The following is a 19,259-nucleotide window of genomic DNA, read 5'->3' as shown; positions in this document are numbered from 1 at the left end:
CAAGCAGATAATGCCTATCAGGAATTTAACAGAATGCCTGGTTTATGATAAATAATAAATAATTCTTATTATTAGTGGATAACTGCCAGAAGTCAGGTCCTCTACTACTTGTTGGAGGTACAGAGGTAAAGATCCTTCTAACATTGAGGGACTTCACAGTCTCATAGAAGAGAAGAACTGTCACCAAGTGGATTACAATTGTGTGCAATGATAAATAACAATGGACAGAGTTCAGATACACTCTGGGGTGGGGGAAGGTGAAGACTGGCCATCTTCTTGATGGAGGGATACCGTCAAGATACGTTTTGAAGAATGAACAAACATTATTAAGGCAGAGCCAGAAGGAAGCCCTCCAATATCAGGATTGCGGAATTAATTGAATAGATAAAGGGGAGCCATTGAATTTTTTGAGGTGAGTGACATTGACAAAACTGTCCTTCAAGAAGATGATCTGACAAAAATATGTAGGATGTTAGTGGGGAGAGAAGTGAGGAAATAAATTTCACATCGACCTTTAGCAGAACCTCCTACATGGGATAGAAATCCATTCTGCAGCGCCCTTTACAGATGCTTCTCCAGCTGTTGCCTGAACACACCCAGCAAGGGGAAGTTCACTATCTCTTGAAGCATTTCCCTCTTTCCTTCCTTACTCCTTCATTGCCTCCTTCCTTTCTTTCCTCCCACCCATCCACTCACGCATCTACCCACCTATCCACTCAAACCATCCACCTACCCATCCACACAATCCATCCACCCACACATCCAACCACCCATTTTTCTGTCCATCATTTCTTAAGAGTGTCCCATGTTCCACTTACTGGGCTGGCTGCCAGGAGTGTAATGTTGAAAACATTACACTGCTGCCCTTGAGGATCCCACAATTTTGAATGATGATGAGTCCATTATTGAATCATTTTTATTGTTGGAAAGTTCTGTTTTCTTTAGCCTGACTCAAAAGCTGCTTCCTTTTGAGCCTCCGAGCCTCTCTCCAATTGGCCCTACTTTTCTAATTATTTCTTGTAAAATAAACTAAGTCATCTTGTCTTTTATGTGACTGCTTTTTATCATTTTCAAAATACCACGGAGCTTCTAAATCATCTCTCCCTTTAGAAAATCCATTTCCCTTAAAAAAGGTCCCCATAAGTCAGGGATTCATAAATTCTAAGGACTTTTGGAGCCGACTGGGCCTTTAGAAGTCCTTTAGGATTCATATCTCAACCCTCATCACTTTACAGGTAAGATCTGAGTCACAAATAAGTTGTGACTTGCCTAAGATCACAGTTAGTGATAAAACTGGGTCAAGAACTCAGGCTTTTAGATGTCCAGACTTGCAAGACTAGTGCTTTCTCGAACCTTCTCTCCGGATAACCCTTCCCAAATGTTCTATCAATTTTTACTATCATAAAATGTGGCACCAGAAGTTGAGTGTGGTGTCTCAGATGTGTTCTGACCTTGGCAGAGAGCTGTAATGAGAGTTAATCCAGGCCAACAGTCACAGAATGCGCCAGGCTCCATGCCAGGCCCATTACCTGTATTTTCTCATCAGCCTCCCAACAACCCCTGTAGGGTGGATTTCGTATTCCAGTTTCCAGATGGGGAAACTTCGCTTCAGAGTGAAGTAGTTTCCAGTCCACAGCCAAACAGCTAATACATGGAAATGCTGAAAATCACACTAAAGGCTGGCTGTCTGACTTCAAGGTCACAGAGGGCCGTTATTTACCATCATTTCTTAATTGTGTATATTTTCATGAAGCTCGCGTGACCTGAAGTATATAGTGCTTTGAGAGCTTGTGTTGAATTTGTGGTTATCCTACACTTAAGGACATTTTTTGTTAACCTAAATAGTGGTCTTTATTTTCCTTTTTGTTAAATGTCACACTTCATTTTGTTTGGCCTCGTTGGTTAAGAGTGGAATGAGGCTCAGGACAACTAGGCCACGTGATTGAGTGAGTGAAGCCTCAGTGTTCTTAGATGTCAATCAAGATCAGTGTTACTGACCTCATTGTACATCTGAGATTAAATGAAACAATATATGTGGAAGGCCATTGTAAACTGGCAAATGAATGCTAATCCTGATGTTTCAGAATGTGCATTGGGACCTGCCTTGCCCCTGGGGCTCCAGCAGACCCGCTCCTCACTAACACTTGGCCTTACTCAGGTTTTTCCTGCTCCCAGGAATGCCCCCTCTGTCCCCTCCAACCCTCAAAATGACAAGGTGTTGGAAGGGACAGAGACCAAAGGCAGAGCCAAGGAGAAATTGTGACCCTCCTGTGCAACGAAGATCTTTTCCCTGTTGTTACCTAAGCTTGAATGAACTCTTGGGTTTTTGTTATGTAATGGTGATTCCTCAGAACAGTGCTCTGGTCATTTGTCTATTCTTCCAAAACTTGCCAGGGTTATTGCAGGAGCCTCCCAACTGGTCTTCTTCTACGTTCCCCCTCCAGTTTATTCTGCACACACAGCCAGAGGGGTCTTTTGAAAAAGCCTGTGTGATCACGTCACGCTGGTGCTGTAAGCCCTTCGGTAACAGCCCCGTTGCTTTCTGGGCAGGAATCATCAGTGGGCCCTGCCCACCCTGCCTGCTTGGCTCTCTCACTTTACTGGGGTGTACTGTACCTTATTCCATCCCTACCGGCCTTCTAGGTCTCTGATTGGGCCCCGCATCTTCCTGCCTGGGGGATTTCACACAGGTTCTTCTAGAAATGCTCTGCCTCCTATCTTTGAACTTGCTAACTCCTATCTTGGTTCTTGGCTTAAGGGTCGTTTCTTCAGCGAAGTCTTCCCGAATGCCCCCTCATGTATCTGGTACTTTCCGTTTGTAACTGAGAATTATTTGTTTTCTTTATGCCCATCCCTCCCACAAGACTGGAAGCTCCCTGAGGGCAGGGACCATGTCTGTCTTGTGGAGGGAGGCGGAAGGGTGCTTGGCACAATGCCAGGCGTGTTGTAGCTGCTCGGTAGATAGTGGCTGCATAAGCAGAAGAATGAATTCATTTATTCCACTGACAGCTGTCGAGATCCACTTTTTTGCAGGGGTGCGGGACCGACTCATCAGCTCACAGGCCACTTAGGGGATGCAGCTGGCGGAAGCCACCTTTGCTAGCAGAGTGAGTGTGCCATCCTATGGGAGTGCGGAGGGTGGGGGTTTCCAGAGTTGCCGTGAGGCTGGCAAAGGTGTCTTAAGAAGGTTACATCTGAGCTGAATCCAGCTCTGACTTTGCCACTTTCCTCTCCAGGTATCAGACTACTCTACCTGAGTCTTGACTCTAAGTGGACCAGACCTTTTCTGCTCACCAAGAACTCTGTCAAAAACAAGACGTAAAGTTAACTTGACATGATATCCTAGTGAATTCTTGTTGGTGCCTGGTACTTACAAAAATCTGCTAAAACTCCTTTTTAGCTTGGACAGAAATCTTTCCACTAGTTTAGTTTCCTGGATCCTTCCCCATTCAGAAGAAAAAAAAATCCAAAAACCCTGACCTGTCTCCTTTCCTTTATAGAAACTTCTCTTACTCTTTGTGGATCCCAGAGATTTCTCAGAGAGGCTTCAAGGTCAGGACCTCCTTATGTGTCCTGGATTGATTTTTTTAAAAAAATTTTAATTTCGTAAGTTTTTTGGTTTTCACTTCTCACTAGCAGGCTCAGGGAGGCAGCTGAGGGGAGGGGAGCCCGGGAGTGGAGCCTGGAGGCCTACAATACCCTTCAGGTATGCGATTGTGGGGGTGTTATGCTATTTAACCTTTCTTGGCTTTGGTTCCCCATCTGTTCTACGAGGTGGTTGAAATGAATGGACTCACTGTCTTCCCCCAGCTCCTGGCAGTAGGAAGATCCACCTCCTAATACAGTGACCCTCCAGCTCCCAAACAGAGGCCCAGTGTCACTCTCTTCAGTTTGAAGAGTTTGCATCTTACTGTTTCCATCTTTCTCATCGTCCTTGCTTGGAAAAATCTGTTTGGTTGTCTTTCTTCTCTTTCCACGTGTCCCCAGACTTAGCTCATTTGGGGGCATGGCCATCCTAACATTTTTCCAGATTTGAACCAGTCTTGGGCAATGACCCTTTTTATCCACTTGACTCCAGGGCTGGAGCAATCAGTGCCTTACCTAAAACAGGATCACGTTGTCTAAGCTTAAATCCTGGCTCAACTGTGTGACCTCTGGTTTCATCCTTAACCTGATTCTGAGTCTCAGTTTCCTTGTCTATAAAGGGAGGATGATCAGAGCTCCCACTTCAGTGGGGATTGTGAGGTGTCAGTACCTCACCGAGTACAGTAATGTATTCACACACGGTGAACACTCGTGCAAAGCCATTTTTCACATGTGTGCCTCTTTTCATTCTTCAACCACTGGGACCTCTCCCCACAGACCCACACTGAATTCTTTAGCTGTCCCCTACAAGACATCGCTGTGGAGGAGACTAAACAATTTCACAAGTAAACAAAATTGCTGCACAAAGAAGTATTTAAAGTCAGGACATTCCTGCAGGGAGCAGCTTGGAGGAGGCAGAGGATAAAGGCAGGGAGGGACCAGAAGCAATGTTTAGAGAGATGGTCTACCAGGTAATTTCATGAAAGCAGCTTCAGATGGGTGGGAGGGAGGAACGTGGACAAAGGATGGTCATATCTCACATTGTATCAGAATTAGTAAAATGTACCTACATTCCACACTAAACACGATTTATATTTAACGATGTGAGCATCGAGTTGCATTTGATTGTTGACTTGAGGTGGTATTTTTTAGACGTGTAAGCAACCATTGACTAATTTTGGTAGTTCTGATTTCCTTATGGATTCTGGAACTAACTGTGTTTTCCTCGGGTCACAGATGTTCCCATAGTAGGTCTGTGAGAGCCTGTGGGTCACTACCTGTGCCTGGGCCTCTGGTTGGTAAAGTGGTCCTGAGAGGGCAAACAGCTGGGTCTGAGCTGACCTGAGGCTGAGATCAGGGTGCTTCCTGAGGACTCAAGTGCTGCAAGGGATGACATCTTTGCATCATTTTGGGGGATGGGACAAACCAAAGGAACCCATGAGGAAGATGGACAGAGGGCAGGGGCTGTGGTCATTCTGCCTTCTCCTGTCATCCTGCCCTCACCTCAGACTTCCCCTCCTGTACACTTTCCCCCATCTCTCTCTCCCATCAACACATATTTGGTCTCATGATTCAAGACTACACATTCATTCATTCATTTATTTATGCATGCATTCATTCATCAAACATTCATTGAGTGCCCACCAAATGTCAACACTTGGGTTACACAGATGAATTCAATAACCACTTATTCCTTAGGAAGCTCACAGTCCATTTTTTCTCTATCTATGTCACCACTTGTCACAAGTACCCTTAACAAGTTGCTAGCACTTGTTGGAGAGGCACTGGCATCTCCTCGGCTCTCCTGTGGTTAAATGTGGTGCCCACGTCGCTCTCCTCACCCCACGTTGGTAACAGTTTGTAGGAAAGTTCTTTGTACTTGGGAATGACCTAATTTTTTTTTTTTATAAAAAAGGAATCTATGCAAGTCTCCAATTCTAAAATGTTTTGATCATATGATTCTAAATTAATTTAGGAAAGGAGGCATACAGTTTTTGAACATATCTCCATGGACACTGTAGATATTGTGTTGAGGTGTCTGCTTAGTCACATTTGGTGCCATCTGGCATGAATGAATTACTGGGTTTTGGTCTGAGGGCAACTTAAGGCACTTAGAGGGATCTGCTATTTTCCTAATATTCAGGTGAAATGTTGTAGCAGCTTAGCAAACCACCAGGTAGCATTAGATTTGCCAGATAAAATATACTGTACTAAAAAATACAAATAATTTTTTAAGACAAGTGTATCCCAGATGATATACTTTGGGACATACTTATACTAAAAAATGATCTGCTGTTTATCTCAAATTCAAACTTAACGTGATTTTTTTGTTTGTTTTGCTTTGTTTGACTAAATCTGGCAACCAATAATCTGGAATTTTGCGAATGTACAGGTAATACTGCACAAAAGTATCTGTCAGATAGTAAGAAATTTTCCAGTCAATCAACCCTGCCTCCCACTGAATGTTCACTCTAAGGCCCTCCTCACCTAGGGGGAGTTACTATTTCAAGCATAACACATCTTACTGTTTGTAAGACTTTGGTTAATATTTCTGTTCCCCCATTACGAATGAAGTGTCAATCATTCTATTAAAATCCTCACAATGTCCATACATAAAATTTATATGTTTATTAGCAGTTACTTACATTTTGAAAAACAGCCTTTTTTTTTTATTAAAAAGCATTCGGTGAAATTAGAATTTAATTTATGAGCACTTTTTGGCTTTGCATTTCTTATCTGATAAAATGGCTCTGGAATTTATTTGGGGTCAGGGCCTGTTAACTCACGCACACGCCAGGAGCTAACCCCCAAATACCTATTTTTCTACAGTTCGTCTTTGGTTCTCATTAGCCTTGAAATATTTATAACTATATCCATTCATCATTCCTTCTTTTGAGATCTGGTGCCTCTGTGAGAAAGAAGGAAAATTACAGCCCCACATCCTTGCAAAATTTATAAGCTTTTGGTGAGTTAAGATATTTGCTGAAGAACTAAATGGAGAACATGAGCAGTTTTGCAAACTCCTTAAAATGATTAGGAACTAGCTCTTCTGCTTTGCTTTTCCTGTGTTTGGTGAAGGAAAAGAAAATAGAGAGTAATGATTTGCCACTTTTCATTATTGTATTTGCTATTAGAAGACAAGTCTCAGAATCTTTTTTTTTTTTTTTTTGAACTTCAATTTGCTCATGGAATTTTGGCATTCAAGTTTGTGATCAATGGCATCCAACTAAGACCCAAGAGGAGCATGCTTTTGTTCTGTCAAGTTTGTAGAGTGAGGGGCCACAGATAGGGCTCTTTTCTAAGCTGTCCCCAGACGCAGGTGGGAGAACTTTTTTCAGGGCCCTGGATATACCCTCACTCTGGCCATTCCTTAGGCAGGTGGGTTTCAGCTGCAGCCTGAGGCCATCTTCTCCTGGCTTTCAGTGTTACAACAGATCTGGCAGCCCTTCCCTTGGTGTGGGTGGGAGGAGTGTGTGTGTGTGTGTGTGTGTGTGTGTGGTGGTCACCCATGCCCTGGAGTCCAAAACCACAGTCATGGAAAATCCTTTTGCCTTCTGCTTAGGCTGTCAAGAGTGGTGGTGCTCAGAGCTCTGCCGGGCTAGCAAGAGAGAAGGGGAGGCATGCACCAGGCTTTCTTACCCAATCCCCTCTTTGCAGAGGATGGAGAAAGGACTGACTTAAAACACGCACTGCATATGTGGTGTCACTTGTATGCGCATGTTTATGATGTGAAAATCTGAACATACTACTTGCCCACACTGATGCTTCCAGTGGCTCTGTTCCCTGTGTGAAGAATTAGAAAACTCTTCGGATATCCACGCGGTGGGGACCAAAGCCCGACAGGACTGTGAGAGAAAATAGGACGTGAGGATGAGCACGATCCAATAGAAAGAGAGGTGCTGCTGATGCAGGAGAAGGGGGATAATGGCAGAGCACAGTCCTTGGTAGGTGACAGGGAGTAGGGAGGTTGGCCTCAGCCTGAAGGGACACGTTTCACATTGTAACTGGCTAGAAGTCGGAGTACGTGGCATAGATGCAGCTAAGTAGATGGCATTAGTTTGGGAAGACAGGGTAGTTCTCATTTCCTGGCGCTTATTTTCTTGATGATGAGTGTTGCAATGCCAGCTGAGAGTAAGCTTGAAGTCTGAGATTCGAAGAACTGGCAGTGGTCAACATGGAGAGTCTGCAAAGTGCACGCAGAGAGGGAGTATAGGAGTGTGTGGCCAAGTTGAGTGCCCATTAGAAGCATTCAGTAAAGAAGCATTCTCCTAAAGGGAAGTCACCATGGTTTGGGTTGCAGGCAATGCAGCCCATAACTTAACGACATGCTTCTATGAAGGTAAAAAAAAAAAATCCATGTGATCTGGGCCATACTGCTTTGCGCCCCACAGAACTGACTAGTTGTTAGCACACATAGTACCATTTCCTTCCTTTGCCCTTCCTGTGACTTCTCCTGGTAGCTGTCCCTTATTCATTCATTGAACACTTAGCAGTGGCAGGGATTGACCTGTGCGTCAGGAATACAGCTGTAAACAAGGCAGAGATCCCTGGTCTCATGACCATCTGTCCTGAGAGCAGCCATAACCAAGTAAAGAAACAACTGTACGCAATAATTGGAGAGACTGGCAAGTGCTGTGAAGTCAATAAACTAAGGCAGTGAGATGGAGTGATCAGGTTCTGTGGTGGGGTGTGGGGAAAGGATACTTCAGAAGCTCCCCTGAGGACGTGACCTTTGAGTTGAGTCCTGAAGGGTAAGAAAAAGCCAGCCCTGGGGAATCTTTGAACATTGGGAGCCTTTTCTCTCCCTTGTGGAGAATGAGAATGAAGGTGAATTCCTATGGGAGTAAGGTATTGGGGTGGCGTAAGGAAATCCTCTTGCAATTTTTGTTCACAAGATTAAACTATTAAAATGTTTCAGTATCATCATGGAAGGAATCTCTCTCTCTCTCCACGCCCCCTTCCCTCCTTCTCTCCCGCCCTCTCTCCTTCCTCCCCCTACATTTCAACGACTGTTCATTTCAGGAAACAAAATCACCCCGGAAGCACAAGAAGGGGTTTGATTTTCAGATCAGGACCACTCCAAAATGAACTCAGAAAATTAACCTAAAACTCGAAATCAAAGCTCTTCTTTCAGTAACACAAACAAACAACAAATAAGGAAATCTTTCTCTCCGAAGACTTTCCACCCAGATAGTCAGTCCCTCAGTTCTTGTTTGCCCTCCTATCTTAAATCTGTATGTTTGGTTCTTATCTTACCTGAGAACCTTTTTTTCCCCCCTGGTGTAACACCTAGTATCAAGATAGCCATAGCTGTGTGTGTGTGTGTGTGTGTGTGTGTGTGTGTGTGTGTGTGTGGTGGGGAGGGGCTTGGAGGACTGGTGGTGTCAGGCTGTTTGTGGGCTGGTTGGATGGGTCCAGAGGAACTTCCGTTTTAAATAAGTTGTTATGCAGCTAAAGTGTCATTGTATGGACTTTTCCCAGAGGAAAGAAAAAAGAGGAAGGCTAAAGAGGTCCCATTCTTAGGCGCTTTCAAAAATCGGTTCTCCTCCTCATTCCTGATGAGTGTAATATAGAACTTAGCTAAATTCCAACCTCTGCGTTGCACTTGGCGTCCTGAGCAAGTACCATGATGAGAAGAAATAAAAAGGATTTCATTCACCAGTTATATTGCGCTTTCAGGAAACCCAGAGCCAGGAGAGATCCTGGAGCACATCTGGTTCACGTGGGAGGTCCCTGGGTTCTCCCTCTGTGGTGCAGTTTGGTCTGGATGCTTTGGTGCCAGAAGAGCAGCCTGGCCCATCTTGCTGTGCAGCCCCTCTAGTACCCCAGTGCGGTGCTTTTACTTTACGGCACAAGTAGAAAATTGTCGTCTTGGCAAGGCACCTTGAGGTTAATAGACATGGACGTTCAAAGCCAGAGATGACTGACAGGGGACCTTTGCTGGGGGTGGAGGGGGTGCTCACATAGAGGACACACTATCGGCATATGTAAAAGCCAGCGGTGGCCCTCTGGTTAGGAAGCACTGCTGATGGATTGTATGACTTCACATGCCCCTTGAGGGTGGGGACTGTGTTTGGTCATCCTTGAATACCGCAGGCCCTGGACAAGTTCTTTACAACTAATAAACAGCCCATGAATATGGTTGCCTGACATGCAACAAGGATATCTCCAGTGAGAAACAACTACAGAACATTCTTTCTAAGCTTCATTGAATTCGGGATCTGCCACTCATTGGCTGTTTCATCTTGAGCAGTTTGCTTCATCTCTTGAGGCCATCGTTTCCTCCTCTATACAATGAGCATCGTAACATTATTTAATATGTGACAGAATGCAGACCCTACCCCAGAGCTGTCTGACCCCAATGCCCTTGCTCTAAATCACTCCATCAAAATTCCCAAGTAGCAGCCTTTTATTAACATAACCACGTTTATAAGACACTGGAGAAGTCAGTTTTACAGATTTTTTGTGGTTTAGTTAAAATAGGTATTGGCCAATGCCTAGATTTGTAAAGCACTAGAGATCAATCACTCAGCATACACATTACTAGGCATTGTCTTATGTTTTGGAGTTACAAAGATGGTCAAAATAAAGGCGGTGTGAAAAAGTAGGATAAGCGAGCTTGATGATTTCTTAAGGTTTTGTGGTTGTTAACTTCGCAAAAAATTAACATGAATTAAGAATTCAGCTTGGTAACAAGTACGTTCCTCTAAAGAAACCAAACCACAAGAAATAATATTAGACTTGTTTCTTGCTTTTACTTCCCCCTGTTCTGACTGGGGGTAAGTCTTGTGAGAGTGAGTAGCCTCCGAGCTGAATTTTAACATGGTTGTTGGGAGAGGGCAGTAGAAGTGATACCCAATTTCTTCACAGTAGATATATTGAGTGTTTTGGTAGAAATTAGCATGATGAGGCTTGCTTTAAGATGAATAGCACCAGAAAATATGTCGATTTCCTTAGTTTCTCCTTTTCGTATTAGTGGAAGCTGTCTAAATATTTGCCTTGAGGGAATCTTATGATTCTAAAAGATTCTTTGAAAGAAGTTGATGAAGAAGTTGAAGAAACATATTCCATACAGTAAGTTTGGAAAACATCTTTGACATTTTAAAGGCCAAAATATGAAAATTAAAAAATATGTATGTATAAATAAATATAAATATATATAAATAAATATAAATATGTGTGTGTGTATATATATATGTATATATATATATATATATATATATATATATATATATATATATATATATAGAGAGAGAGAGAGAGAGAGAGAGAGAGAGAGAGAGATGGGGAGAGGCATACAGAGAGAAGGAGAGAAGAGAGAGGAGTGTTTCGTAAAGTTTGTGAAGTGTAGGTCCCTTAAAAGTATGCTTATGCCTTAAGCATTTATGTTAAGAAATTTTTTAGGAGACTGGATTTACTTTTTCCAATTAAAGGGACCTGGCTGAGAGACCAGCCAGATTCAACATTTTTCAAGAAAGTCAAGACCTGTAAAGGTTGCATTTCTTTCTGAATGTTGGTGCCAGAGATATCACAGATATGGAGGGTGGGTGGGAATCTCACTGAGTTTGCCCTATAATTTGAACTGAAGAACCCTATTGATGTTTTTTTTTTGTGTGTGTTGGATCTAATGTCCTAGTAAATTGAAATTCCACTTACAACCTTTGCAGAGGCATCAGGGCAGAAGTACCTCCTTAAAATTCCTCTTCTTCTGATAGAAGAAAGCTTCCTCTTTCGGTTAGTGGAAATTTCCATCCCCAGGACACACATGCATTTTTACTTCAGGGCAGCTTCCTCTTGGTTTTGTGATTGAGTTGTTTTTAGTGGGTTACCGTGTTTCTCCTCATTGCCTATCTAACTAAGCTGTATCTTTTACTTCTCCTTCTCCATTAGTTAATTCCCACAGCTCTCTTAAACCTTTCCTACACTGAGAGACAGTTCAATTTTTTTTTTTATGTTCCTCTTTTAAAAAAAGGGAAATAATCTGGTTTGTCTAGAAATCAGATTGTCAGACCTGCCCCCAAATCAGGTGCTTGATTCCAGGCTTATACTTTTGTGTCTTATAACACAACACAGTTTGAATTCATTCCCTAGTTTCTTCACTATTTTATTCTTACTTAACCTCCAAGACCCAATTCCCAAATAAAAGGACAGTAGCAATGTCATGTGATTACCATGTGCCAGTGCTGTGGACATGCATGGCTTTGTTTAAATCTCACACAACAGTCCTCAGATAGGTGGTACTAGCCCCATGTTGCGGATGAGTAGGCCACGCTAGTCATCTTAACCACAGTGTTTACAGTGCTTGGTAATACTGTCTAGTAAATGTATAATTCTGAGCTAATTGGAAATCTATTCTTATATTTAAAGCTGCTATATAAACCCAAGATACTATGAAATTGTTTTTGACTTGGTTTAGAAGCATGTCAAAGAATTTGACAATAATAAAAGGCCCATCTTGCAGTGGTTCATGTCCAACAAGTATTCATGTTTCTAGGGGTTGGTATTCCTTACTAATATTATGGGGAGGTATCAATGAATGTCACGGCCAAACTCTTGGACTCCATTCAGGTATGTTGTGGTCGGCCCTGTCGTTGAGTGCACCATGGATTTCCAGGTCAAATAGAATTTGATTCAAATCGTGACTTTCTCCCTATTCTTGGATGACCTTGCAAACCACTCAACCCTTCTAACCTCAGTATATTCATCTGTAAAATGGGAATAATAATACCTCATGGCTGTGGTGGTGATTGCCTTAAATGGGAACATGTATGTCAATTGCTTAGAGCCTTACCCATAATACATATTCAGTGACATGGTAATTGTTCATAACAGTTGTCATAATCATAGAGTCTCTGAGTTGGGAAGGCTCTTAAAGTCTGATGGGCTTAGTTCAAGTTCTGATGCTGCTAGCACTAACCTTAGCCATGACATTGGCCTCCCTGACTTTCTATTTCTTCATCTGCACAAAGGAGGTAGTATTTAACTCAGGGTCATGGTAAAGATTACATGAAATGTGACATCCGTAAAGCACCTACCACTAACTGACCCTCAGAAATGATGGTGACCCTCTCCCTTTGGCTGACAACCTCTAGGGATAGAGCAGCCCTAGGGAGCTGGACTTGGGTAGAGCTTTTTGCTTATACCGAATATTAGTTTCCCTGGGACATTTACCAGTTTAGCTCTAACCCCATGACGTGAGTGACGGAGAAAGTTATTTTTGCTCTTTGGGTCATGAATGGATTAGATTTAGAAATATTGTCAGGATCCCAGCCCACTTACTTGATTGTTCAGATTAAAGTTCTTATTCTTCTACGGTTGATCTTTATCTCCATCCTCCTGGATACATTCTGTGCTGAACAAAAATATTTGTGGACATGAAAAAACAAAAAACGAGTTCTAAATCAGAGGACTATGACAGGCAGTCTCTCGGCTTCCATTAATGTGTAGATTGGATGGTTCCGTGCTATGTGTGGTTGTCACCTGTGATTCAGAGTTTAATACCGAAATCATCAACACGTTAAATAATTTAATCCTAAGTGTGACATTTTAATTTGTTTTATCTCTGCCCTGTTCTCCCTTTCTGTCTAACTTCATATGAAGCACTACAGTTTGAAGCCCGTAATAACAATAGGAGTATATGCTGGGCTTTGAATGTGAAGTAAACCCTGAACAAAGAAGCTAAATAAAGAATTTTACTGTGTGTTTTCCGGAAGGGAGTTCCCCTGCTTGCAGGATTGCCCCTGAGGTTTAGGTGCTAAATCCTTAATCATATACTTAGCTTTCCTTCTCCTTATGTGCAAGTTTATTTTATTTTTGTGGGCTGTTCCTGTGTGCCCTGCATAAGTAGCTCTGGTAGAGAGATTATTATGTGTAATTTTAGATCTTACCTAACCTGCTTTTCAGTGTTTTGGACCTGGGAGTGCAATAGCTGCTCTGATGTGAATAGTTACCTGGTTTTAAAATTCAAACTGTTGTTCGCCACTGGATGCCAGATTTTATATTCCACCGGCTAGCAAGTCTATAAATACCACATTCACTTCCCTCCCTTCTCTCTCGGAAGGGGACTTCATCTCCAGTAGCAAGCATTGTGAACATACGCCACAAAGCAGAGTTTTTTTTAGAAACACGGTACCTGTAAAAGACATTTGCCTCCTTGGTGGTATTTAAGGGGCATTGGGAGAATTCTTCCCCCCAAGTTATTTTCCTTGCTAATTTCACCCTCTGGGGGTCACATCACTCCTCGCCAACCCTCCATGTGCCCCTGAGGGATAGTGCTGAGGTTCCTAGTACTGGACTGTTGCATCATGGTCCGTCTAACTAGTTCACTTTTCTAGAGCTGCTTGGAGGGACGGCAGGGCACGAGTGGGGTCCCGCTGGCCTGGAGTTCCGGAAAGGGGGGTATCGGGCACAGAAATCCAAGCAAAACCTGAATGCACTGGGTTCCACTGTGTTTAGAGCCTTCTGTCCTACCTGGGCAGGAGGTGAGGAGGCCCAATTGGAGGTTGAGGCTCTATGTGGGCAGCATTTTTCCATCCTGATCGGAAGTAAACCACAGCCTTTCAGAATGAGCTGGTAATCAATAATTCCTTCAGTTAAAAAACTCTTCATTTCAGTGCATGCAGGGCGAGTACAGCCTCCTAGAATGTCTTTCATCCCAATTTGTTTAACCTTCGGTGTCTCTGGGGAGGGCTCTGTCTCCATGGGAGTACAGTCCTGGAAAGAGAACCCAGGGCCTCATTGTCAATTTGTGCAAAGGAGGATTTTCAATCTTTTGCCTCCATCTGTTGGTCCTCTCACTCATCTTTCCTCAAAACAGACTGGGTTCCAGAGAGCCTGTTTACTAGCTCGGAGACTTTGGGGAAATCACATTACTTTTGAACCCGATTTCCTTACATACAAATGAATATAAAATCTCTATCCTTCCCGTCCAGCTCCCAAGGTTGTTGTGAGAAAAATGAGGAAAGTGCTTCATCCGGGCATGTGGCAAACCCATGATAAATACCAGGTAGGGGTTAGTGCCAAGTACACAGTCTTGACGTGGTCCCTTGTTTAGGGAGATAAAGAGAGCACTCCTCTAAGTGAAGACTGCTTCTTATTCCTTATTCCTTTACCTGTCATTTCCTCAGTGTGGAAACACCTAGTAGGAATACAGTACTGTTCAGTGGTCATGTGTAGAGTGATTTGTATTGTAATATATGTTATACGAGTATGTGACCCAATAGGGGACAGTAGTGGGACGGCGGATTGGTACTTCCTTCAGTGCAGGAAGACCTCCCAGCAGAGGTGACATTTGAGGCAGGACACAATAGGTGAATCCAATTTTATGAAAAATTTACTATGTTGCCCTTATGGTTTGCATTTCACAGTGGACTGTCACTGTCTCCAGACTGGCATGTGGGAAGCACTCCTTGATTTTTAACTTGCCTATTCATCCTATAAAATCACCTCACTGATGTGTGTTTATAAATGTATTAAAAACAGGCTGTTTTCAGATGAAAGTTTTTAGAATATAAAATTGTATAATGAAAAACCTATTAATTCGTCTGAACCCTCCTTTTTTTAAACCTGAGACTCCTGCACTTGAAATTAAAACGTGCTTTATTTTTAGACCCGGTGTTCATTTCTAACAGCAGAGTAATTATGGTGGACAGGAACACTCAGTGAGTTAGAACATCCTTGCTATAGATGTTGAAATAGAATTTGTCTTTTTGAGACGGGCCAGGAGAGAAGTCAGACAATGAGACAGGTTTTCCCAGAAGGCAAGTTGATGGAATGAATGTTTTCCTTAGGGGGCATCAGTGAATGGAGTCCTGTGCTTCTTACAGGTGCATTTTTGTAAAATGAAAGTTTAGGTCCCTAGAAAAAATGTTATGTGAGGATACTGGTGAAAATTAATTAAAAGGGTATACATAAGCTTGGATCTCTCTCTTCATTACTGCTTTACCGTAATAATTACATCAATGTTGTATTGTTGGCTAAATATTTCCCTTGCGGGTCGGGGATGTGATTATACGGGTTCTGTGTTTACAAGACAAAATAGTTACCTCTACGGATGATGCAGTTGAGATGCTTCTTCAGTGCGTTTTCTTGGGAGAGTAACTCTTTAAGCACAGAAATGTCTGATCCTGAGAATTGTAATGATAGACTTTTTCAAATTCAGGAAAGTGCTTGCAAAAGTAAATGCAAAGTAAATGCAAAATAATTTAGTCTTCTTGATGCCGTGAGGATTATTGTGATGGGTGCTGGTTATTACCTCGAATTTATGGAGAGATACTCGAGCTGCCTGAAATGGCCCCAGAGCAGGGTGCTTTAAGAGTAGAGTATGCAGTTACTTTGTATATTTTTCCATTTCTTTTCTCACCATCCACTGTCCTTTTGCTGTGTCTTTTCCAATTCTTCAACTTAATTTTTTTGCTGGCTTCTTTCCCATAGCAAATGAGCATGATTTGTCAGTCCCATCGTTTTTTAGAAAATCCTACTTATGTATCTCCTAATGGAACTCAACCCCTACGAAGTATTCTTGCCAAAATATTGAACCTGAATCTCAATAAACCTCTATATCCAAGTATCAGTTTACAGGATTTAGAGGAATAAAATGAACATTAACTGATACTTCGAGGGGGCAGTCAGGAACACCCCCCCCCAAAAAAAAACAAATAAAAAACCTTTATAGAATTAACAATCAAGTGAGTAAAAACAGACAGCTATGCACTGGAAACCTGTAGATTAAAAGAGACTAAAGAGACTCGTCAGCCAGTAGCAATGTGGGGACCTTATTTGGATTCTGATTTAAACAAACTGAAAACAAAATGAAAATATATGACTTAATTGGGGGAAGTTGAGCACTAATTGGATATTTGATGATTTTTAAGAATTTCTTGTTAATTTTTTAAGATGTGAGAATGGTGGTGTGGTTATGGTTTTTTTGTTGTTTATTTGTTTGTTTGTTTTGTTTTTTAGTGTGGTCCTTTTAGAGATAGATACTGATATTTAGGAGTGAAATGATGTGAGTTGATATGAATGAAATTAAATGAGTTGATAATTGTTGATAAATAAAATGAATGAAATGAGTAGATAGTTGTCGATAAGTAAAGTGAATGAAATGAAATGAGTTGATAACTTTCAAAGTTCAGACATAGGTACAAGGGGCTATGTTATACTGTTCTCTCTACTTTGAATATATTTGAAATTTTACATAAGCAAAAATATGTTAAAAACAACAAGGAACCAAAACTCAACATTGAAAGCCAGTCCTGTCTGTATACTGCGTGTTATTTCATATACATTTCCAGAAAGAGTGTCTGCAGTCTCTGTGGAGGCGGTAATTCTTCTCGGCAGTTTCTTCTTCTGTCCCCAATTTCTTTACATCTCCTTTCTCAGCCCTCTTCTCTTCTTGCTTTCTACTAGGAGTTCATAACCTGTGAGATCATAGATGAGCTTCAAAAGATATATATTTCCTCTGAAATCAGCACCTTGTGTATATTGCGCAACTGTGCCTTTTTTTAGGGGGTAAGCTCATGACATTGATCAGACTTTCAAGGGCCTGTGATTCAAGGTTAAGAGCCACCTCAATGCCCTCTGAGCTGAACAATCCCATCCACGGCTTTTCTTCTACTTGCACGTTTGGTCTCTTATCTGATCTCTAGCTCATAGCTCTGTCTTGTGCTTCAGCCTTGTCCATTCATTTGTCATCTCTGTAGCTCCACTAACACCTCACAGATAACACGGGTGATGGTTTTAGCACTGACCCAAATGCTCTTCCTGCCCAATACCTCTGAATTAGTGTAGATTTCACTGTTCTCCTTACTTAAACATCTGCATCTGAATAGTCATCAGACTCATCATTTTACCTCCTAAATGCTGTCTCTTGTGTCTTCCTCTTATTTCGTACAGTGTCTTAATTGGGATGCTCACCATCTCTCACCCAGCTACTGGACCATCACCACAAAACCTTCTTACCAGTCTCCTTGCTGTTAGCCCAATCCTTTCTGTTCCCAGAAATGATGTTATTAACACAGAAATCTGGTCGTTTTGCCTCTCTGCTGACATCAGTGGCTTACAAGGTCTTAGCAAGGCCCTTCATTATCCAGCCCTGTCTATCTAAGCAATGTCATTTCCTGACACTCCTTCCTCGGATCTATTTAGAGAATGACATATTTGTCAGATCTCCTCGGCTTTCCTTATATATTCAGTTCTCCCCGGAAATCACCACCCCTTTCCACCTCCCTACCTGACCCATCTTGACAACATGGGAAACCACTTTCTCTTTCAAGTCTTAAAGATGGCTCTTCTCTCAGAGGCTTTCCTGATGGTCCCCTGGAGGACTTGGGAGCTGCTTCTCAAATGATCACTCTGCCATTTGCACATACTGCCATTAAGTGTTGTTTTCAATTGCTTTGTGATTGTATAGGGCTACAAGCCAACCTGTTAGTACTTTCATTGCCTCTTCCAGACTGTCTGGGTTTTGCCAATACTGAGGCCATGAGTGTTTCATAAGTGAGGGCTGAATGCCTGCTGACCTGGGCCTCCAGGGTCTCTTCCTTCCTGCACGTGGGCGCCACCTTGAGCTCTTTCAGGGAGCGAGTAGCAGGGACCACAGGGCTCTGTTTTTTCTTGGATCCCATTTCCTCAAGAGAGGAGAGGTGGTCTGTGTGGCTACTGGGAGGGGTAGGTGAGAGGCCATTTTCAAACGGAAGTTTTTCTTTGGGGACTTAATTTCCCTTCCGTTCTAGTTTCCTCTATTCTCTCCCATTTCTTAGTGGCCCCTTTAAAATATGTGAGTAAAGGGTTTGAAATAAGACTACTCTCTTCCTGAATATCTTGAATTTTATTTTTAACTTATTTTATAGTATTTTTAGCAAAGAAAATAGGGGCTTAATTAGATTTCTTACTACCTAGGAACCACTGAGCTCAATATTGATTGTGGACCTATTTTCCCAGAAAATTATTATTTAAATCTTCTGAGAATAGTTTTAGTCAGAAAAGGCCCTGCCAATGGTTTTAACATTATACCAGTCAAAATTAAGATCTCTGTCTCTACTATATTTATAAGCCCACAGATTAGCAGCTTTGAGTTTGTATCTAACTGTGTGATCATATATCCTCATATAGCTTTCCTTCACTGTTTAGTTACTTCATCCTGCCAGGTCCGTGCTGGAGAAGGCAGGGTGTGCCAGCCCTTAGTCCTGAAACGAGGAAAGGAAGGCTTATACTGGAATGTGGAAATCACAGGAAAGTCTCCCTGCCTGGCATGTGGCATATGGGTAACAGACAGACACATGATGGAGGGAGGTATTTTTATGGTAGAATTGGGGTGTGTGGTGTCTTCAATTCCAGGCATATGAGTCACTTGTAGAAGACGGCACAGTGAGGTCATAGGTGGATGCCGGGTACTGCCATTGAGGGGATAGTGGGTGGGGCACCTTGCAGAGAGGTTGTACTTAGGGTTTGTCACTCAGGATTCAATCAGAGAAGCATCCCTTTACGGGACTTAGTGCGGTCAGTGAAATGGAGAGCACGGCCACTACCTGCGTGCAGGCCTCTAAGGAGCCCTGCAAGCCCAGTGACCTTCCAGGCAGGGTGCTAATCACTCCCTTTTCCTGGACTCCTCCAACCCCAAATCAGAACTTTTTAGTATTTAACCAGCTCTACTGTAGTACTAAATCAGGAAAGGG

At 42.4% G+C, this 19,259-nt stretch overlaps 1 protein-coding gene across 1 annotated transcript in view; it reads left to right on the top strand.

The window, feature by feature from the left end:
• The window catches only part of LOC308487520 (uncharacterized protein C1orf21), a 199,476-nt gene that overhangs the window by 31,853 nt on the left and 148,364 nt on the right, over positions 1-19,259 (top strand). The window lies entirely within an intron of this gene.

Source organism: Rhinolophus hipposideros (genome assembly GCF_964194185.1).
Source record: "Rhinolophus hipposideros genome assembly, chromosome: 19".
In the NCBI taxonomy this organism is placed as follows: Eukaryota; Metazoa; Chordata; class Mammalia; order Chiroptera; family Rhinolophidae; genus Rhinolophus; species Rhinolophus hipposideros.
The sequence above is the reverse complement of the archived record's forward strand: the minus strand, read 5'-3'. Positions and strand labels throughout refer to the sequence as shown.